We start from the raw sequence: 24,112 nt of genomic DNA on the forward strand, positions 1-24,112 counted from the left end.
GACAGCAATTTATTCCTTAATAACCTTATTTGTAGTGCATAAGTAAATAATCCAACTAATGTCAACTAGCATTAATACAGGCACAATTAGCATACTAGTTAAGTGCTTGACTGTGATTCTAAATAACTGAGGTTCGATTCCCAGCAAGAACATGTAATTTATACACTGTGTAAAAGTGTGTTCAGTTAATACCTTTCATTATTACGACCATCGAGAAGATGCAAAAAAATTGGTTGAGAAGAGTACGAATTTCGACAACGATAAATATTTAGACAAAAATTCACATTTCTTTTTTTCATATTTTTATTGTTGGTACAGTATACATGTACAGCAGATTTCACTGAATTGAACCACCGGGGAGATTACCCGGTGAGTGGCTAAGAGAAGCCGGAAAAGGACGGAAGGTTTCGGACAAGTTTTTACGTGAGCGATTAACCGTTAATTCGGATTTGTGGGTAGCCTCTTCGCCCTCCAATGATATCATCGAACTCGAGGACCCCCACGTCCCCTTTCCGGACAGCGCACTCACAACCTTTACTGCTGATCACAGTAGGGGCATGACCCCCTACGGGCTTATTACGAGTCAAGGGGAAACGGGGCCACAGAAAAGAAGGGAGCCCAGATATGCAATTCAATCTTTTTTTAAATATAATAATACTATAATGTGGAAGGAAATTAATGAATCTTGAAATTGCCGGTCGTCTTTCCAAACAGTATCATTTTTTTATCTCTTGTCTCAACCAGGAACTTTTTCCAATGAAATAACATTCTTCATCTAGGTAGAAAAAAACAAACAAACAAAACAAACACATATCAATGTTAAAAAATCCTTGAATAAAATTAAGAAACTTGCCTTACATAAATTCTACGCTGAGAAAATTTCTAAGTTTAAGTTTCTAACTAAACAGTAGATCCAATTACTGCATAACATAGACGGTCGATAACAGATCCTGCAAGAACTTCCTGAAGGTTTTAAAAAAAGTATCCAGTTAAAAATTCTGAGTGTCTCTGTGTAACAAATACCTTCCATGGGAATTTTTTCAGTATAACGTCAATTAAAGGCTTCGCGAAAATCTATATTTTTATACAAAAAACAGATTACAATTGAATGAAATGATTCCATAAAGTAATAATATTATGCATTACACAATAGTACTTACATCATTGAGTACATAAAACCATATGTACAATAGTTCAAAATCCATTTGTAGAAGGAAATAGACTTAATTAATTTAGAATTAATTAATTAATAGACCCAACTGTGTCTATTGGTTGGATCAAGCAAAGTCTGCAGCAAGTTTCGGCTATCCCCCGCCATGGTGCGCACTAGTCGACTAGCCGCACCGACTTTTCCCTCTACTTACACGAACCAAATGGAAAAACCTCTATTGCCCCTCAATTTTTGAGGGGCAATAGACTTACTACATGATGATGACATGATGTAGACTTGCTACATGATAGACAACATTACATTATGTACCTTCTTTAGCAGAATCTCTTGTTCCTTCTATTCACATAACTCTCAAAAATTCAGTTCGCAGATCAACTTTTTCTTGCCGTTCAGCTTTCCATTGCCACATTCATTTGAAAATTCAAATAAAAGAAATTGTAACTGGCAAAAATAAAAAAAAAAAAACAAACAAAAAAAGCCTTAATAAAATAACTGTTGGTTGCCATTTGCCAGGAGACGGGTGAAACCAGAGTAATAGAATACAATAATATAGTAATAGACTAATAGTATTCTATTACTCTGGGTGAAACCATAACCATGAAGATAGCCACGGCCTCCATTATGAAGTGTTACCTATATGCCATCTAGTGACAAAAAAAACCTACAGGAAACTTAAATACCATTACGTTGCTTAGTATTTCCTAATTAGGATAAAAAACAAAAGCCATAAGGCGAACCTTGCCTGTGGTCGTCATGCAGTCTTACAGGATTTTATAAGACCAAAACAACTTAGATTTTCATCAATGCCTCATAACAAACAGCTTCTAGTGTTGGTGTCTGGGTGGGACAGAGACCACCACTTTTGACCGACAGCTCACCTGTGATATTAAATAACACAAATACATTAACTATTGTTGTATAAGCTATTGTATATACTTTCTCTTCCATAATAAGTTTCCAGTTGGATGAAAGAAGCTATAAAATAGTTGCTGGGAATCCTGACACTGCCACAATGCACATAATGTTTTTCAACAAAATTGCAGAGGTGATGACATTACATTGAACAAAAGCTTATGAGAGCTTTTTTCTGCATTACTGTTCTTCCCCAATAAATTTATACAATCTTAAGATATCTTTTCACCACAACGCTCCAAAATCACAGCTTTTTCATCCATTTAAATTGCGAGAATAACCACAGACTTGTTACTCACATGCAGTTGGCGATCACTGGTATTAAGTAAGATAAGTTACCTTAATTGCCTGAAATTTTCTTTTTCTAATGAACAGAAAAATATATATATATTTTTTTAGCTTCAAGTGCGTCACTGGCCGTGAATGGAACACTTCCTTTATAGTTCGATGAGTTTCATTCACGTTCAATCAACTATGGTAGCAGACGACCCATTACCTGCCATTTTTAACGAATAACGTCTTCAGCGACATCTAACGATCAAAAGTTAAGACTTTTCTGAAATATACTTGAATGCCAAATTACGACACGGTCAGCAGCATCCCTCCTGCTGTTACAAAACAGCTTTCCTCTTGCGGTTACAAAATATAACAAAACAATAAAACATCTGTTACACGCCGGTAAATTTTTTTAACTTAGTTAGGATGAAACACTATCATTAAATAAAAATGAAACAAAAACAAAAAATAACCCTTCGAGTACCTTGCTATCGTAGGTAGCTGACAATTCAACTCAATTACTAAGTAGTGAGCAATTCCTCCGCTAGATGTCTTCACAAATGGCGGCCTTTACAAACTCGAAACGACAATGGCGTTCATTAATGCCAAACGAGCGAAGTAGGATTGACGTGAAAGTAATTTGACTGATTTGAGAGCCCCATTCATCATCTCTTTTCGGACAAAGGTTCTCCCACAACCGCGCCTATGAAAATCTTAATTATTAGAGAGGAATGATGGATAAAATCGTTAAAATGGTAAAAACATGGACAACCAAAAAACGAACTTAGCAAGCATTTCGTTACTCTAAAACAATTACCAACATAAAACGTTAAGTTTTTCACAAAATTCAGCTATTACACAAAAGCTTTCTTTAGAAACCTGCAGTCACCTTCATGACGGCCATCAATTAGATGCTTACTTTTGAGATGAAAATAGATTGATGTTGAGTTACCCTTTAGATCGACTATTGTCCTCAACAAGCATGCTGCTCAATGAATGAGCATACACAATTCTCTTAAGTTTAAAACATGCATAAACATACTAGGCCTCAGTGGTTGATAATTAAAAGATTCCTAAAATAAAGAAAAACATGGGTTATAGCTGTAAAGTAATCAACTTGCTTAACATTTTAACTTTTAATGTAAACCACGGCGATTGCATAACGCAGCCAATGATGTAATTTAAGATCCTTCACATATTTATTTGTTATTTTTCTTATTTTCTTAACACTCGAACTAGAGATTTAACAGGAGGAAGACACGTAGATTGAACACGTTCCCGGATTTAATTATAAGAGAAAATACTCGTTAATCCATCAAATTCTGTCACTCTTGTCAGTTGTCACAGTCTCAGCTCACAGTGGTAAAAAATAGTGAGGGTGTACTGCAACGCCATCTAACGATACTTTTCCGCTGCTTTCCAATTACATTTTTTAAACTAGGGGCCCTCACTCCGTTCAGGAAGTTCCCGATAGGGTACGGCCTGGTCGCCAATTTCCCATAATATCTCGGAAACCGTTTGCTCTTCCGGCAAAACAGACTCCGTATACATGTCCTATGAGGCGTGCGCTGATCATCAACGCCTTCATCCCGCCTTCCCACTTTTGTCAAAATCGGCCAAAAACGACATCTCACGAAATTCTCCAAAAATCAGACGGCATAATCGAAATTGAACGCTGATTTCGATTTAGTCATTGGTTTTCTCTTTAGACTAGCCGTTAAAAAAATTAACGAAAACAGTTCTGTTAGCGCACCAACTTCATTTATGGTTTTTAACATGTAACTGAAAAACTATAAGACCAATAAAAAAATAAACCTGATTTCCGTGATTTTCATTCAATTCTGAATCTAAATCATGTATTTTAAGCCAAATTTGAAATTTCGCCAAAAATGAAAAAGTGGGAAGCCTTTCCACTTTTGTCAAAATCGGCCAAAAATGACATCTCTTGAAATTCTCCAAAAATCAGACGGTATAATCGAAATTAAACACTGATTTCGATTTAGTCATTGGTTTTCTCTTTAGACTAGCCGTTAAAAAAATTAACGAAAACAGTTCTGTTAGCGCACCAACTTCATTTATGGTTTTTAACATGTAAATGAAAAACTATAAGACCAATAGAAAAATAAACCTGATTTCCGTGATTTTCATTCAATTCTAAATCTAAATCATGTATTTTAAGCCAAATTTGAAATTTGGTCATAAATGAAAAAGTGGGAAGGGTATAGTCATTCCACTTTTGTCAAAATCGGCCAAAAATGACATCTCTTGAAATTCTTTTTAGGATTAAATAAAAAACTATAAGACCAATAGGAAAATAAACCTGATTTTCGTGATTTTCATTCAATTTTGATTCGAATTCATGTATTTTAAGCAAAATTTGAAATTTGGCCAAAAATGAAAAAGTGAGAAGGGTATAGCCTTCCCACTTTTGTCAAAATCTACCAAAAACGACATCTCTTGAAATTCTCCAAAAATCACACGGAATAATCGAAATTGAACGCTGATTTCGATTTAGTAATTGGTTTTCTCGTTAAACCAGCCGTTTCAAAAATTAACGAAACAGTGCTGTTAGCGCAACAACTTAATTTAGGGTTTTTAAGGATTAAATCAAAAACTATAAGACCAATAGGAAAATAAACCTGATTTTCGTGATTTTCATTCAATTTTGATTCGAATTCATGTATTTTAAGCAAAATTTGAAATTTGGCCAAAAATGAAAAAGTGGGAAGGGTATAGCCTTCCCACTTTTGTCGAAATCTACCAAAAACGACATCTCTTGAAATTCTCCAAAAATCACACGGAATAATTGAAATTCAACGCTGATTTCGATTTAGTAATTGGTTTTCTCGTTAAAGCAGCCGTTTCAAAAATTAACGAAACAGTGCTGTTAGCGCAACAACTTAATTTTGGGTTTTTAAGGATTAAATCATAAACTATAAGACCAATAGGAAAATAAACCTGATTTTCGTGATTTTCATTCAATTTTGATTCGAATTCATGTATTTTAAGCAAAATTTGAAATTTGGCCAAAAATGAAAAAGTGGGAAGGGTATAGCCTTCCCACTTTTGTCAAAATCTACCAAAAACGACATCTCTTGAAATTCTCCAAAAATCACACGGAATAATCGAAATTGAACGCTGATTTCGATTTAGTAATTGGGTTTTCTCGTTAAACCAGCCGTTTCAAAAATTAACGAAACAGTGCTGTTAGCGCAACAACTTAATTTAGGGTTTTTAAGGATTAAATCAAAAACTATAAGACCAATAGGAAAATAAACCTGATTTTCGTGATTTTCATTCAATTTTGATTCGAATTCATGTATTTTAAGCAAAATTTGAAATTTGGCCAAAAATGAAAAAGTGGGAAGGGTATAGCCTTCCCACTTTTGTCAAAATCTACCAAAAACGACATCTCTTGAAATTCTCCAAAAATCACACGGAATAATTGAAATTCAACGCTGATTTCGATTTAGTAATTGGCTTTCTCTTTAAACCAGCCTTTTCAAAAATTAACGAAACAGTGCTGTTAGCGCAACAACTTAATTTAGGGTTTTTAAGGATTAAATCAAAAACTATAAGACCAATAGGAAAATAAACCTGATTTTCGTGATTTTCATTCAATTTTGATTCGAATTCATGTATTTTAAGCAAAATTTGAAATTTGGCCAAAAATGAAAAAGTGGGAAGGGTATAGCCTTCCCACTTTTGTCAAAATCTACCAAAAACGACATCTCTTGAAATTCTCCAAAAATCACACGGAATAATCGAAATTGAACGCTGATTTCGATTTAGTAATTGGTTTTCTCGTTAAACCAGCCGTTTTAAAAATTAACGAAACAGTGCTGTTAGCGCAACAACTTAATTTAGGGTTTTTAAGGATTAAATCAAAAACTATAAGACCAATAGGAAAATAAACCTGATTTTCGTGATTTTCATTCAATTTTGATTCGAATTCATGTATTTTAAGCAAAATTTGAAATTTGGCCAAAAAGGAAAAAGTGGGAAGGGTACAGCCTTCCCACTTTTGTCAAAATCTACCAAAAACGACATCTCTTGAAATTCTCCAAAAATCACACGGAATAATTGAAATTCAACGCTGATTTCGATTTAGTAATTGGTTTTCTCGTTAAACCAGCCGTTTCAAAAATTAACGAAACAGTGCTGTTAGCGCAACAACTTAATTTAGGGTTTTTAAGGATTAAATCAAAACTATAAGACCAATAGGAAAATAAACCTGATTTTCGTGATTTTCATTCAATTTTGATTCGAATTCATGTATTTTAAGCAAAATTTGAAATTTGGCCAAAATGAAAAAGTGGGAAGGGTAAAGCCTTCCCACTTTTGTCAAAATCTACCAAAAACGACATCTCTTGAAATTCTCCAAAAATCACACGGAATAATTGAAATTCAACGCTGATTTCGATTTAGTAATTGGTTTTCTCGTTAAAGCAGCCGTTTCAAAAATTAACGAAACAGTGCTGTTAGCGCAACAACTTTATTTTGGGTTTTTAAGGATTAAATCATAAACTATAAGACCAATAGGAAAATAAACCTGATTTTCGTGATTTTCATTCAATTTTGATTCGAATTCATGTATTTTAAGCAAAATTTGATATTTGGCCAAAAATGAAAAAGTGGGAAGGGTATAGCCTTCCCACTTTTGTCAAAATCTACCAAAAACGACATCTCTTGAAATTCTCCAAAAATCACATGGAATAATTGAAATTCAACGCTGATTTCGATTTAGTAATTGGTTTTCTCGTTAAACCAGCCGTTTCAAAAATTAACGAAACAGTGCTGTTAGCGCAACAACTTAATTTAGGGTTTTTAAGGATTAAATCAAAAACTATAAGACCAATAGGAAAATAAACCTGATTTTCGTGATTTTCATTCAATTTTGATTCGAATTCATGTATTTTAAGCAAAATTTGAAATTTGGCCAAAAATGAAAAAGTGGGAAGGGTATAGCCTTCCCACTTTTGTCAAAATCTACCAAAAACGACATCTCTTGAAATTCTCCAAAAATCACACGGAATAATTGAAATTCAACGCTGATTTCGATTTAGTAATTGGTTTTCTCGTTAAACCAGCCGTTTCAAAAATTAACGAAACAGTGCTGTTAGCGCAACAACTTAATTTTGGGTTTTTAAGGATTAAATCATAAACTATAAGACCAATAGGAAAATAAACCTGATTTTCGTGATTTTCATTCAATTTTGATTCGAATTCATGTATTTTAAGCAAAATTTGAAATTTGGCCAAAAATGAAAAAGTGGGAAGGGTACAGCCTTCCCACTTTTGTCAAAATCTACCAAAAACGACATCTCTTGAAATTCTCCAAAAATCACACGGAATAATTGAAATTCAACGCTGATTTCGATTTAGTAATTGGTTTTCTCGTTAAACCAGCTGTTTCAAAAATTAACGAAACAGTGCTGTTAGCGCAACAACTTAATTTAGGGTTTTTAAGGATTAAATCAAAAACTATAAGACCAATAGGAAAATAAACCTGATTTTCGTGATTTTCATTCAATTTTGATTCGAATTCATGTATTTTAAGCAAAATTTGAAATTTGGCCAAAAAGGAAAAAGTGGGAAGGGTAAAGCCTTCCCACTTTTGTCAAAATCTACCAAAAACGACATCTCTTGAAATTCTCCAAAAATCACACGGAATAATTGAAATTCAACGCTGATTTCGATTTAGTAATTGGTTTTCTCGTTAAACCAGCCGTTTCAAAAATTAACGAAACAGTGCTGTTAGCGCAACAACTTAATTTTGGGTTTTTAAGGATTAAATCATAAACTATAAGACCAATAGGAAAATAAACCTGATTTTCGTGATTTTCATTCAATTTTGATTCGAATTCATGTATTTTAAGCAAAATTTGAAATTTGGCAAAAAGGAAAAAGTGGGAAGGGTAAAGCCTTCCCACTTTTGTCAAAATCTACCAAAAACGACATCTCTGGAAATTCTCCAAAAATCACACGGAATAATTGAAATTCAACGCTGATTTCGATTTAGTAATTGGTTTTCTCGTTAAACCAGCCGTTTCAAAAATTAACGAAACAGTGCTGTTAGCGCAACAACTTAATTTTGGGTTTTTAAGGATTAAATCATAAACTATAAGACCAATAGGAAAATAAACCTGATTTTCGTGATTTTCATTCAATTTTGATTCGAATTCATGTATTTTAAGCAAAATTTGAAATTTGGCCAAAAATGAAAAAGTGGGAAGGGTATAGCCTTCCCACTTTTGTCAAAATCTACCAAAAACGACATCTCTTGAAATTCTCCAAAAATCACACGGAATAATTGAAATTCAACGCTGATTTCGATTTAGTAATTGGTTTTCTCGTTAAACCAGCCGTTTCAAAAATTAACGAAACAGTGCTGTTAGCGCAACAACTTAATTTTGGGTTTTTAAGGATTAAATCATAAACTATAAGACCAATAGGAAAATAAACCTGATTTTCGTGATTTTCATTCAATTTTGATTCGAATTCATGTATTTTAAGCAAAATTTGAAATTTGGCCAAAAATGAAAAAGTGGGAAGGGTATAGCCTTCCCACTTTTGTCAAAATCTACCAAAAACGACATCTCTTGAAATTCTCCAAAAATCACACGGAATAATCGAAATTGAACGCTGATTTCGATTTAGTAATTGGTTTTCTCGTTAAACCAGCCGTTTCAAAAATTAACGAAACAGTGCTGTTAGCGCAACAACTTAATTTAGGGTTTTTAAGGATTAAATCAAAAACTATAAGACCAATAGGAAAATAAACCTGATTTTCGTGATTTTCATTCAATTTTGATTCGAATTCATGTATTTTAAGCAAAATTTGAAATTTGGCCAAAAATGAAAAAGTGGGAAGGGTATAGCCTTCCCACTTTTGTCAAAATCTACCAAAAACGACATCTCTTGAAATTCTCCAAAAATCACACGGAATAATTGAAATTCAACGCTGATTTCGATTTAGTAATTGGTTTTCTCTTTAAACCAGCCTTTTCAAAAATTAACGAAACAGTGCTGTTAGCGCAACAACTTAATTTAGGGTTTTTAAGGATTAAATCAAAAACTATAAGACCAATAGGAAAATAAACCTGATTTTCGTGATTTTCATTCAATTTTGATTCGAATTCATGTATTTTAAGCAAAATTTGAAATTTGGCCAAAAATGAAAAAGTGGGAAGGGTATAGCCTTCCCACTTTTGTCAAAATCTACCAAAACCGACATCTCTTGAAATTCTCCAAAAATCACATGGAATAATTGAAATTCAACGCTGATTTCGATTTAGTAATTGGTTTTCTCGTTAAACCAGCCGTTTCAAAAATTAACGAAACAGTGCTGTTAGCGCAACAACTTAATTTAGGGTTTTTAAGGATTAAATCAAAAACTATAAGACCAATAGGAAAATAAACCTGATTTTCGTGATTTTCATTCAATTTTGATTCGAATTCATGTATTTTAAGCAAAATTTGAAATTTGGCCAAAAATGAAAAAGTGGGAAGGGTATAGCCTTCCCACTTTTGTCAAAATCTACCAAAAACGACATCTCTTGAAATTCTCCAAAAATCACATGGAATAATTGAAATTCAACGCTGATTTCGATTTAGTAATTGGTTTTCTCGTTAAACCAGCCGTTTCAAAAATTAACGAAACAGTGCTGTTAGCGCAACAACTTAATTTAGGGTTTTTAAGGATTAAATCAAAAACTATAAGACCAATAGGAAAATAAACCTGATTTTCGTGATTTTCATTCAATTTTGATTCGAATTCATGTATTTTAAGCAAAATTTGAAATTTCAAAAATGAAAAAGTGGGAAGGGTATAGCCTTCCCACTTTTGTCAAAATCTACCAAAAACGACATCTCTTGAAATTCTCCAAAAATCACACGGAATAATCGAAATTCAACGCTGATTTCGATTTAGTAATTGGTTTTCTCGTTAAAGCAGCCGTTTCAAAAATTAACGAAACAGTGCTGTTAGCGCAACAACTTAATTTTGGGTTTTTAAGGATTAAATCAAAACTATAAGACCAATAGGAAAATAAACCTGATTTTCGTGATTTTCATTCAATTTTGATTCGAATTCATGTATTTTAAGCAAAATTTGAAATTTGGCCAAAAAGGAAAAAGTGGGAAGGGTAAAGCCTTCCCACTTTTGTCAAAATCTACCAAAAACGACATCTCTTGAAATTCTCCAACAATCACACGGAATAATTGAAATTCAACGCTGATTTCGATTTAGTAATTGGTTTTCTCGTTAAACCAGCCGTTTCAAAAATTAACGAAACAGTGCTGTTAGCGCAACAACTTAATTTAGGGTTTTTAAGGATTAAATCAAAAACTATAAGACCAATAGGAAAATAAACCTGATTTTCGTGATTTTCATTCAATTTTGATTCGAATTCATGTATTTTAAGCAAAATTTGAAATTTGGCCAAAAATGAAAAAGTGGGAAGGGTATAGCCTTCCCACTTTTGTCAAAATCTACCAAAAACGACATCTCTTGAAATTCTCCAAAAATCACACGGAATAATTGAAATTCAACGCTGATTTCGATTTAGTAATTGGTTTTCTCGTTAAACCAGCCGTTTCAAAAATTAACGAAACAGTGCTGTTAGCGCAACAACTTAATTTAGGGTTTTTAGGGATTAAATCAAAAACTATAAGACCAATAGGAAAATAAACCTGATTTTCGTGATTTTCATTCAATTTTGATTCGAATTCATGTATTTTAAGCAAAATTTGAAATTTGGCCAAAAATGAAAAAGTGGGAAGGGTAAAGCCTTCCCACTTTTGTCAAAATCTACCAAAAACGACATCTCTTGAAATTCTCCAAAAATCACACGGAATAATCGAAATTGAACGCTGATTTCGATTTAGTAATTGGTTTTCTCGTTAAACCAGCCGTTTCAAAAATTAACGAAACAGTGCTGTTAGCGCAACAACTTAATTTAGGGTTTTTAAGGATTAAATCATAAACTATAAGACCAATAGGAAAATAAACCTGATTTTCGTGATTTTCATTCAATTTTGATTCGAATTCATGTATTTTAAGCAATATTTGAAATTTTGCAAAAATGAAAAAGTGGGAAGGGTATAGCCTTCCCACTTTTGTCAAAATCTACCAAAAACGACATCTCTTGAAATTCTCCAAAAATCACACGGAATAATCGAAATTGAACGCTGATTTCGATTTAGTTATTGGTTTTCTCGTTAAACCAGCCGTTTCAAAAATTAACGAAACAGTGCTGTTAGCGCAACAACTTAATTTAGGGTTTTTAAGGATTAAATCAAAAACTATAAGACCAATAGGAAAATAAACCTGATTTTCGTGATTTTCATTCAATTTTGATTCGAATTCATGTATTTTAAGCAAAATTTGAAATTTGGCCAAAAATGAAAAAGTGGGAAGGGTAAAGCCTTCCCACTTTTGTCAAAATCTACCAAAAACGACATCTCTTGAAATTCTCCAAAAATCACACGGAATAATCGAAATTGAACGCTGATTTCGATTTAGTAATTGGTTTTCTCGTTAAACCAGCCGTTTCAAAAATTAACGAAACAGTGCTGTTAGCGCAACAACTTAATTTAGGGTTTTTAAGGATTAAATCAAAAACTATAAGACCAATAGGAAAATAAACCTGATTTTCGTGATTTTCATTCAATTTTGATTCGAATTCATGTATTTTAAGCAAAATTTGAAATTTGGCCAAAAATGAAAAAGTGGGAAGGGTATAGCCTTCCCACTTTTGTCAAAATCTACCAAAAACGACATCTCTTGAAATTCTCCAAAAATCACACGGAATAATTGAAATTCAACGCTGATTTCGATTTAGTAATTGGTTTTCTCGTTAAACCAGCCGTTTCAAAAATTAACGAAACAGTGCTGTTAGCGCAACAACTTAATTTAGGGTTTTTAAGGATTAAATCAAAAACTATAAGACCAATAGGAAAATAAACCTGATTTTCGTGATTTTCATTCAATTTTGATTCGAATTCATGTATTTTAAGCAAAATTTGAAATTTGGCCAAAAAGGAAAAAGTGGGAAGGGTATAGCCTTCCCACTTTTGTCAAAATCTACCAAAAACGACATCTCTTGAAATTCTCCAAAAATCACACGGAATAATTGAAATTCAACGCTGATTTCGATTTAGTAATTGGTTTTCTCGTTAAACCAGCCGTTTCAAAAATTAACGAAACAGTGCTGTTAGCGCAACAACTTAATTTTGGGTTTTTAAGGATTAAATCATGAACTATAAGACCAATAGGAAAATAAACCTGATTTTCGTGATTTTCATTCAATTTTGATTCGAATTCATGTATTTTAAGCAAAATTTGAAATTTGGCCAAAAATGAAAAAGTGGGAAGGGCCTTCCCACTTTTGTCAAAATCTACCAAAAACGACATCTCTTGAAATTCTCCAAAAATCACACGGAAACATCGAAATTGAACGCTGATTTCGATTTAGTTATTGGTTTTCTCGTTAAACCAGCCGTTTCAAAAATTAACGAAACAGTGCTGTTAGCGCAACAACTTAATTTAGGGTTTTTAAGGATTAAATCAAAAACTATAAGACCAATAGGAAAATAAACCTGATTTTCGTGATTTTCATTCAATTTTGATTCGAATTCATGTATTTTAAGCAAAATTTGAAATTTGGCCAAAAATGAAAAAGTGGGAAGGGTATAGCCTTCCCACTTTTGTCAAAATCTACCAAAAACGACATCTCTTGAAATTCTCCAAAAATCACACGGAATAATCGAAATTGAACGCTGATTTCGATTTAGTAATTGGTTTTCTCGTTAAACCAGCCGTTTCAAAAATTAACGAAACAGTGCTGTTAGCGCAACAACTTAATTTAGGGATTTTAAGGATTAAATCAAAAACTATAAGACCAATAGGAAAATAAACCTGATTTTCGTGATTTTCATTCAATTTTGATTCGAATTCATGTATTTTAAGCAAAATTTGAAATTTGGCCAAAAATGAAAAAGTGGGAAGGGTATAGCCTTTCCACTTTTGTCAAAATCGGCCAAAAATGACATCCCTTGAAATTCTCCAAAAATCAGACAGCATAATCGAAATTGAACGCTGATTTCGATTTAGTCATTGGTTTTCTCTTTAGACTAGCCGTTTAAAAAATTAACGAAAAAAGTTCTGTTAGCGCACCAATTTCATTTATGGTTTTTAACATGTAAATGAAAAACTATAATACCAATAAAAAAATTAACCTGATTTCCGTGATTTTCATTCAATTCTGAATCTAAATCATGTATTCTAAGCCAAATTTGAAATTTGGCCAAAAATGAAAAAGTGGGAAGGGTATAGCCTTTCCACTTTTGTCAAAATCGGCCAAAAATGACATCTCTTGAAATTCTCCAAAAATCAGACGGCATAATGGAAATTGAACGCTGATTTCAATTTAGTCATTGGTTTTCTCTTTAGACTAGCCGTTTAAAAAATTAACGAAAACAGTTCTGTTAGCGTACCAACTTCATTTATGGTTTTCAACATGTAAATGAAAAACTATAAGATTAATAGAAAAATAAACCTGATTTCCGTGATTTTCATTCAATTCTGAATCTAAATCATGTATTTTAAGCCAAATTGGAAATTTGGCCAAAAATGAAAAAGTGGGAAGGGTATAGCCTTTCCACTTTTGTCAAAATCGGCCAAAAATGACATCTCTTGAAATTCTCCAAAAATCAGACGGTATAATCGAAATTGAACGCTGATTTCAATTTAGTCATTGGTTTTCTCTTTAGACTAGCCGTTAAAAAAATTAACGAAAACAGTTCTGTTAGCGCACTAACTTCATTTATGGTTTTTAACATGTAAATGAAAAACTATAAGACCAATAGAAAAATAAACCTGATTTCCGTGATTTTCATTCCATTCTGAATCTAAATCATATATTTTAAGCAAAATTTGAAATTATGCCAATAATGAAAAAGTGGGAAGGGTATAGCCTTCCCACTTTTGTCGAAATCGGCCAAAAATGACATCTTTTGAAATTCTCCAAAAATCACACGGCATAATCTAAAATGAACGCTGATTTCGATTTCGTCATTGGTTTTCTCTTTAGACTAGCCGTTTAAAAAATTAACGAAAACAGTTCTGTTAGCGCACTAACTTCATTTATGGTTTTTAACATGTAAATGAAAAACTATTAGACCAATAGAAAAATAAACCTGATTTCCGTGATTTTCATTCAATTCAGAATCTAAATCATGTTTTTTATGCCAAATTTGAAATTTGGCCAAAAATGAAAAAGTGGGAAGGGTATAGCCAATCGCATCTATAGAAGGGTATAGCAATCGATCGATAAATTCAATATGTTGTAGACTCCTCCTCCCTTGAAGGCGTCGTCTATCGAAATCGCTACATGGCAGTACAAGTTTTTTATTTATTTGCTAAATAAACGAACAACTATCGAAAAAGAGTTGTCTATTAAAAAGTGGATCAAACGGCGTTCCGTAGTTGCCCCTTTTTATGTAGACGACCATGATCGAAACAATGGAGCTCACACGGCCTGTGAAAAAACCTGTCCGTTGCCGGGCGACGCACAAAGCCTCGCCTTGAAAAATAACTTCTTGGCCTGATTTTTCCCTATCTTCATGACCGACGCGCCATCTCTCTGAAAAAAAATCTCCAGAAATGTCGAGTCGCTCTTAGATTGCTCCGCATTCCTTTATTGTTGAGCCGATAATTGACAGGACCCCTTCGTTAATCTCCGCGTTATCTCCTCTACAACACGACGTCAAGTTTTGCGACGCAGCATCTAAAATAAGAAAACGTATAAAGGATACGTACGAGACCCTGAAATCGACTCGAGTTGGCTGACTAAACTGCTCCACACTGCTTCGTCGTTCAGCCGATAAAAACGGGGACTCGACCGGGAGCTGCTGCGTTATTTCCTCTACAAATGGAGACCAATCTCAGCGGCACAGCATCTAAAAAAAAAAAACGAACGAAAGATTAGTGCGGACACCCCTGAAATCGCCGCGCCATCAGCGCCATCTCTGGGGTAAAGTCTCAGAAAAAGTGTCGGTCGATCCACCGGTTGTTGTAGAAGGGTAAGGGTGCCTGTATCAGGGGGTTGGGAAATGCGAGTTTTGATAGAATCCCTATCGGGAAATTTTTAGGCTTAGCAACAACTTTAGTTGAAAAAAAAAGCATTCTAACATATCCCATAATAAATATAACAGAAAAAAAAGAAAACAATACACAGTTATGCACAATTTAGGTCTGCTTTGCTGTTACCTAAACATTTCCAGCTCAGCAGTGAGATTAACTGAATAAACATTAAACAAACCACCATCCATCAATTTTTAAATTATGCTGCCATGCAGCTGTAAGTAAGAAAGACACTTTCAAAATGCTGTTTACTAAAAATCTAAGATTAAACTTACATATGTTCTTCCAGGGAATCCACCATTGTGTCTTTGTGCAACAACAGCTTTACAAAAAAATATTTGCTAGGTTTTTCTATATTTGAATTGATATTATTTCTATAGAAATTCTGTGAATTAACAAACCACCAATCATCCATTTTGAAATAGCTCATCCTATTCTGCAAGACAGACAAATTTTTTTAAACACTTGCTATTGAGACAACTACCTTTAATTATATATCTTAATTTGCAGAATCCCTCCTTGGTACTTTCTGCACAATTTTCAGAGCCTCAATTCTACCTGCTCTCACTGCTGTTCTTTAATAAATTTAATCAAAACATTAAAACATTACTGAGCACCCAAATGCTTGAAATCTGCCCTCAACAGCGAACACTCATGCCATCTATTGGAAATAAAATCACGACTTTTTGCGCCATCTTTTGGAAAAAATTATACACTGCCATCTCTGAGCAAAATATATAAACACCGATCCCATCTATTGGTAAATACGATCGACCATCTATGGCAAAAATACAGTTAAATACCGAATCGGTGGTGTTCATACCAATCATCTAGAATGGATTCCTATTAGGAAATTGATAATGTGGTATGGCGGGATAGCACCAGCACCAGCAATATGGGATATCATCACAGAGTTTTCTTGAATTAACAGTGGAGGCGTTTATATCAGTAGATGGCTATAAAACTGAAATTGGATTTCTGGCGCAGTATAAGCTTTTGGCAAAACACAATGGTAATTGAAAATCAAAGCTCCTGAAAAAATGAGCAGGATCTGGAGAGAACGCATTAAGGATTAGCATAACGTTAGCCGACTACCACGTCGACGACGAATAGGAAATCGACCAGAATAAACAGCAAGTTTCCCACCCACAGCTTCGACTATTTGCTTCAATAATTTTTCTTTCTGTTCCATTTTTTTTTTCCTTTTGTATTGTCAAAGGTCCTTGATAGTAACAAAGCGTCACGATCCACAAACAACTGATATTTTACTACACTTAGCAAACGTGGGTGTTGCCGGGGTTTCCCGTTTCGCGCAACGTGAATGAACTCACACGCCCAGATCCTTTTTTTTCTCTGTCCATCACTATGAAAACATCTATTCACCACTTACTCGTTCGCAAAACGAATCGACAAAGAATAACCTCTATATGTGTGTATATGGATGTTTGTTTTTACGACAACCAATAATGCAACCAAGAGCAACCACAAAGCGAATCAACAATCAAACGAAAGACAAACTTTCTATTCGAATAAGAGACTTCTTGCGTTTCAGCAAGTGCGTAGATGTAGCGTGTCTGAAGAGGAGCAACAGCTTCGATTGCTATCGGTTACCACTACTTTCTTTACTTGCTTCATGTTTACACAGTCCAACGATTATGGATGATGCGTATCAGTGCTCGTTATTTCCCTGGACTCTAGAGACTGGAAAATGGAGACACGGTTATGGCGAATCTATTTGTATTCAATGCAGCAGTTTATCGGGATCATGCGCATTTCTATTCGGATTGAGGTGGTTCCAGGGGGGAGTTGTTGCGACCGGCAAGGTAATGCATAGCAACCGCCATCGATAGATCTTCAGCAAAAAAGAAAACAAAAAAAAAATACACCGGACGGGGTAAAAGGATAGAGTTCATCCGGGCCGATCCAGTAAGCTTTCTAGTTAAGAGAATATTTTTTGGAAACAATCATTTCCCAATTTATTTATTCGTTCTTTTCTTCTTTTTTTTTCTTTTTTGTTTCTTTTGATTCTCTTATTATTGAGCGTGGGTGTCTTGCATGGCTGAATGGATAGGGCATAAAAGATGATTCCATGGATGTTGGATCATCCGTTTCGCATCAAGCGAAGTAGTTTGCCTGCCCTTTCTATCGCGTGTGCTCTTACTGTTGGGCACTCATAAATCCCGGGTGTAATCGAGTCGTTTTTCTTACGGTCTTCTATATAAAGAAAAGCACTAAGGTACAAGGACGAAACAAGGGAAAGCACATAATACTATGGAGAAAGGACAACGGGGGCGGAATACATCCATTTTATTTGCACCTCTTTTCTTTCTATTTTCGTCCTTTATGTCTTGAAGAAATCTAAAAATAAACGCTTAGGACATCCCTATAGATGTAACACATCATTCGCTTAATACAGTTACGTATCCTTAATGGATTGCTTTTGTTCTGCACAACGAGAATAAAGAAAGAGTTGGCCCAAATCAAATTTCTCAGGCTTCGCGAAACTCCCGATCGCACGCCGGCCTTCCTGTAGTCGTGTGATTCACATTCAATAACTCTCCTCCTTTCTACTTATTGTGTATACATAGGTATAATTGATGCACGTTTATCTATATCACAGCTTCTAGCCCTTGCTCGGTTTGTGTGCTGTAGTGCTTACGACATGAATTATAAGATATGATTGACGATGCATCATCAAATATCTGCCAGCAACCAATCGCTCGACTGGCAACGTCAAATTGGAACCTTTAACTCAAATCTTCTGTTTGCGATATCTAATGCAAGTCATTGTGTTAAATGGGATGACGTCAAGTTCCTTGTTCCCACTGACACTGTTACATCTGTGTGTTTCCCATGTTATGACGTAAGTCTTGTTCTTTCTTCTGCTAATTGCTGGTCGCGTGTGAACCAATAGGGAAAATGATATAGCAAAGAATGGAAAGCCATAAAAGCCTTCTATAACGAGCTAGGAAGACGGCTGAAAAAAGACGGATCTTCTAAAGATGTCAAAGAGGTTTTCGGAGAATATTAACTATGCCGTTAGCTTAAATCCCGTTTCGGTGGGAAAGAAACGCTGATAACTAACCAGACGGCACGTGTCGTTTGTTGACATCACTGGGTCGAAAAATGAGCATTCATAAATTTATTCTTTATAGATCTAAACAATTTTCTGTTCAACGTCATATAAAAGAAATCAGATGATTGACACGTTCATTCAAACGTTTTTTCCCTATTGGAGTACGTACCTCTTCTGCGGATTTTACGATGGCACAAAAAAGTGTGTAATAATGCAAATTTGCATAGATCGTATTAAAAGGAGAAGTGTCAACGTGCTTCAGTCAAATCACGAACGAAAGCGATAGATTACGATAATCTATATTGCTTTTATCACATCGCAATATACTATAATGAATTTGAAAATGTAAAAAAAAAAAAAAGGTAAGCAAGAAACTGAGACACACTTTGTAGTCCTGCGAAATTTCGGCATTTGATAACGACATAGTCCATTTATAGATTCTTGAAGACGTGAGAACTGATAACCAAGTCTCCCTTTAATCGGATTAATGAATGAACGTCGTAAACCAGAGGTCGGACAATATTGGCTCGTGGTAGGACAGTGTATAAGACCATTTACAAGCAGTTGTAAAAAAAAAAAACCGAATACTAAGAGGGAGGGCGACGGGCAGAAAATATACAAGTCCGGCGAGCAGTCACGCAACACACGTTTTCCCGTTACTTTCACCGCCTGTGGGCCCTGATCAATGACTTTATGGTCAAACTGTCTTCTATTACTACTAATGCGATACAGCCGATAAAACAGGCGCGTTGACGATCGCTAGTCACGCAAGTCGTATGTATCAACGTGACTTTTAAGAGAGTTCTATCAAAAATAAAAAGGCGCTAGCCTTTCCTGCTTTTTTTATGTAGCGTTTGCCGCCTTCTCCATCGTATACGGACACATAACCTGCACGGCACAAGAGAAATATACCACGCAAAGCACATACAGCGGTTATTCCGTATGGCTAGTTTTGGGCGTGGTTTCTTTCGTTCTGCTGATCTCCCCGTTCGTCTACATGAAAATTCGTTATTAAGCGATGCTAAAGATCATTTAAAAAGCTTCGTTCACCATGAATATAAAGTCATGTATATATAGTAGCGCTCTAAAAACCAATGACGTATAGTCGTTCATCACAAAACCGAACGGAGAATGAAACGCTAATGAATTATGAGCGGGCCTCGTTCGTTTATTATAACCACAATAGGAGGCTATACGGTTGCCTTTGCCCGAGGTAAAAAATTCCCTTCATTCCACATTAAAAAAGAAACGAATAACGGAAAACAAAAGTCGTTCAGTTTAATGAGTCCGAAGATGCGATGTCAAAGAGAACGAGATATATATCCACAATATGCCGCATCATCTTTCAAAATCTACACGCAACAGCAGAGCAACTCTTGGCTGACATCAGGGTCTATTTCGGAAACGTGACTCTACATTGTGAAAATGTTTGTTTTGTTTTTTCTCGGACTTCATTTTCCAGTCGCCTTCTCAAAAAAGCACATACCGCCAACGCACTCGTCAACACCTTACTCCTACAACATTGCCGACATTCCAAAAGACCTCCCCTTTTGTCGTCGCCGAGTAGCTCTGTCGCTCCATCAGTGTCACAAGCCTTTGACGACTGCTTTGTTGCCAAATGAAAAACTCGACTTTTCGGCATCCGCACGCACTCTCCATTACAAATACATGTATACGTAAAACCAAGGCGCGATGACTTTAATATGTAGACGGAGGTCGAACTGTTTCTTCTTTTTGCTTGCCTCCAACACGATCACGTATACCTCAACCCGCATGCTGTGTCTACACGTTTGCCGTTTTTTTGGAATGATACCAACTGAAATGTCCTATACTGTCTGACATGAACGTCATCGCACGTAGACGCAGCGGTCCGCATCTATAGTAGATGTCATATCGAAATTGTGTTAGTGGAAATAGTCTTCCTGCTATATATACACAAAACGGCTATCTAAACGATCCTATTCGATTGCTTTTCGTCTCTATTTTCAAAAGATGAAAGATCCGAAACTTCAGCTGCAGGAAATGGAAGAGCAAAAATGATGGATCTGTATCCGGACTTGAGGAGCATCACGTCCTGATTGCGTATTGTTTGTAGGAAAGCGACCCCCGCAATGATGATTTATGGTGCGCACCGCTGCACGCAAAAAAAGTCAAACAAGAAGGGACAGAATTTTCAAAGAAAACAGGATCGCCAAGTGTCAACCCACACGGTGTATCGCAAATAATCGACAGCCGGAATAACTTCCGGGGACGGAGGAGAATCTGAAAGAAAAGGGATCAAAGATTATGGCTGGCCTTTTTTGCTGATCCCGTGCCCGTGTTTTTCTTTTAGTTAGACTCACAATGAGCCCACGAATATCCTCGTATAAAACATGAGTGCAACAGCCTAGACTCTCTCTTGGCGTTGAAGTATACTGCATATAAAAACAATAATCATAGATCAACCGAAAGCTGAGATTATTCTCACTGAATCTCATTTTTGTTTTTCACATCTTTCTTCCTGTGTGTAGCAACAACAAACAGTAAAAAAAGGGAAAAACCCTTCGATGCTGTGACGTCGGTCAATTGTTTGCCGAGGCCGCACTCGCTTCTGTGCTAGAGTATATCTTTTGCCAAAGGGGCGACAGCATCGACAAAGAAAAAAAGGAACAACATGATGTCTATACGATTTCGTATGCAGGAAGTGAAAGCGGGACAGTAACAGCCCGGTGGGGACGAATCAACACTGGAGGGAACGCTTCTCAGGTTGCGGGCGGGAGGAAGATGGAACGTCAACACACACGACCACCCGGAGTGCTAACCTCGAAAAAGTTTTTTCATCTTTCGTCACATGTCAAATGAAACCATCCAGCTGTGAGACGGGCCTCCCTTTCTAGCGAAGAGGCAACAATCTATATCGAGGTTTTTTTTGTCTTTCTTGGGTTATTGATTTACATATAGAGTAGACCTATTCCGAGTAAACTACGCTTCCACTCTCAACTTGTTTGCGGTGACGGAAAAAGAAAAGGAAGAAAGTTCTACGAATGCTACGTAAACTTGCCTAATTGAATTACAGGTGCTGCTATGCTTTCTCCATTTATTTCCCGTTAAGGATTTTTTGAAAATTGTCGATATAATAGCGTCTGTCATTCAATTTTCTTTCGAGTTTCGGCAACAAATTAAATTCTTTTTCTTTTCTTTTGAAGTCGTGGAATCATTCACGATCGTGCATAGTCATTTGTATACAATACACTTGACAGTGTCGCAACCATGTCGTGAATTTCTAAGAAAATAAGAAAGGAAAGTGGGTTGTATTGGACGACGAGTGGAAGACATTTGCGATGAGTCTGTGCGTGAGATTCAAGGGTCCCTAATGGTAAAGCGAAAGCAAATTCGAGTCTGATCAGCCAAGTGGGCCGAGCCAAACGATTCGTGACTAATATGCGCTCTCTGCGACGTTGACTCACATCAGCACTCTGCGAATCTACGGGGGAGGAAAGTCCATAAAGTTGAATAGACGGAAATCTGTAATTTTGGTTTCTTCAACCGTGATTTTGTACGACTATTCGCAAAGGCGCATCAAGTTTATTCCAGTACAATTTCCCAATGCCGTTCATTTGCCTGCTCAATATTCCATCTCATTTCTACGTGGTTAAATGAGCAAAACGCGCTGTATCTAATTCCCGTCCGCAAAGGGCAAAAAGCTAAGGAAATACGAGTCTAACATCGTTATCCTTTTGACGTCAGTGTCAGTCAAATTAACCATCTCCTTCGAGGTGAAAAATCATCAAAATACCAAGACAATCGATGGCTCTATTTTAAGCTTTCTAGCGAATTAAAAAAAATGAACCACTTGTTACCAATTCACTGTGTTCACTGTCTTAACAAAGAGAAAGCAGTATTGCATCTACAGAAGATATTTGATTCAAACGCATTGGAAAGGCTAATTGCGTAGTTCTCTAATGAATAGTCAATGTATTCAAGGGCATAGTGGTCACCTTCCATAGAACGGACTATCGTGTAACAAGGAAGGCTACCTATCCAGTCGCGTGTCGATAGCCTTTGTATATACTGTAGGTGCTGGGGACGAGGTTGTTGAATGCTTACAGTTTGCTGTAGCCAAACACGACAGCCGATATATTTAGTTTACTGTATACACGACATACAATATACAGGCCTATATACAGAGTTAGACTGTGCACTTGCGTGTGCTAACCATTAAAATATATATATATATATTTCGTTCACCACAACCCACGTGAGATACAAACAAAGGCACTTTAAGGGTTCTGTGTCTTTTTCAATCGTTGTTACAATACAGAAATAGCATTTGATTGGATAAAAAGAAAGCTTTTGTTCTTATAGGGTCTTTCAGTTTAAAGTGAAGAAGATTCAGTACCGAACAGAAATGAGGATGGATCTAGTCTAACGTGAGATGGAGAGGAAAGAAACGAAGTAGTACCTGAACATGTAAATCGATATGTAGTCTAGTAGATGTTGGCCTGTATATCTTTTTTATAACGACCGAAGACACAAAAGGAAAACACGATAAGGTGACGGGCAAATCATGAACGTACTTTGTAAAATTGGAGGGCAGGTTCGTGGTTAGCACGTTGTCAAAATAATTAGGCGTATAATAACTTGATCAAGGTAATATCAAACGTCTGCTTTTGTTGGCTGTTCTGTACTCGTATTATGAGGGTTGATTTAGAGTTCTACGCAAGCGTCTCCGTAGACGAAGCTTCACGCAAGAGAAGAAAAGATAAGACATGGAAAAAAACTGAGGAAGCGCACTTTGCACATTCAGAAAAATAAGACAGACAAAAGGTGCCAACTTACGTGAAATCTCGTGATTGTCTCTTTCTTGTCCAGATCTTTTTCAACTTCTATTCTTCACTGCATTGTTAAAGTTATATTGACGTTAAAACGGTTGCACGTTATTGTTCAATCACAACATCTAATTAAACATACCTACTTGCTCAAACGCGAGCTAATAAGCTGTAAGTTTCACGATCTAACACTGTTGTTGTCATTCTATTTAGTTAACGTCTGACTCTGTGACGACGACACAACACCCACGCAACATTGCCAAACGATCCGTTAGAAAAAATACGAATACAAATTGGCTATTATCCGCAGGCGGAACGGAATTTCGTCATCTGCTATGCTGAGGATTTTTGTTTTGTTTTTGGCCTCGATATGAAAAACAATCAACTACATTAACCCACGCTCAGCGTATCGCGTAGAAGAAAATCTGTAATTGGCATGGGCGCGTAGTAACGTGCGACTCACGACTGAACGCTTTTGTTTATTTTTTTTTTTTTCTTGTCTTGTTTTGTCGCACACAGATTTGAAAGGCAGTAAATAGGATGACTCGTCGATGTCGAGGGAAGAAATAAAAGAAGGCCGAAAGAAGGCAGATCACAGATGACAAAATGGCGCCATAATAGCATCAGAAAAATTGGCTGGATAGGACGATATAGACGTCACTTTGTATCGTTAAACTTTTCAAATTGTTCATTTGACAACAGAACTTTTCAAAAAGGATATA

General features: G+C 35.6%; 1 long non-coding RNA gene across 25 annotated transcripts; it reads right to left on the minus strand.

The window, feature by feature from the left end:
* Positions 1–529: 529 nt before the first annotated feature.
* Positions 530–24,112, minus strand: LOC116928332. Of its 25 annotated transcripts, none has more exons than XR_006650143.1 (7): positions 23,533–24,112; positions 23,401–23,457; positions 2,844–3,062; positions 1,161–2,712; positions 1,024–1,074; positions 859–963; positions 530–775 (listed from the first exon to the last, which is right to left on the minus strand). It is a non-coding gene; the product is annotated as an uncharacterized LOC116928332 (long non-coding RNA). The 25 variants fall into 25 exon arrangements; XR_006650140.1 differs by lacking the exons at positions 23,401–23,457; positions 23,533–24,112 and adding exons at positions 15,633–15,721; positions 15,782–15,938; XR_006650142.1 differs by lacking the exons at positions 23,401–23,457; positions 23,533–24,112 and adding exons at positions 3,312–3,432; positions 3,494–3,794.

This window comes from Daphnia magna, linkage group LG8 (assembly GCF_020631705.1).
Source record: "Daphnia magna isolate NIES linkage group LG8, ASM2063170v1.1, whole genome shotgun sequence".
Lineage (NCBI taxonomy): Eukaryota > Metazoa > Arthropoda > Branchiopoda > Diplostraca > Daphniidae > Daphnia > Daphnia magna.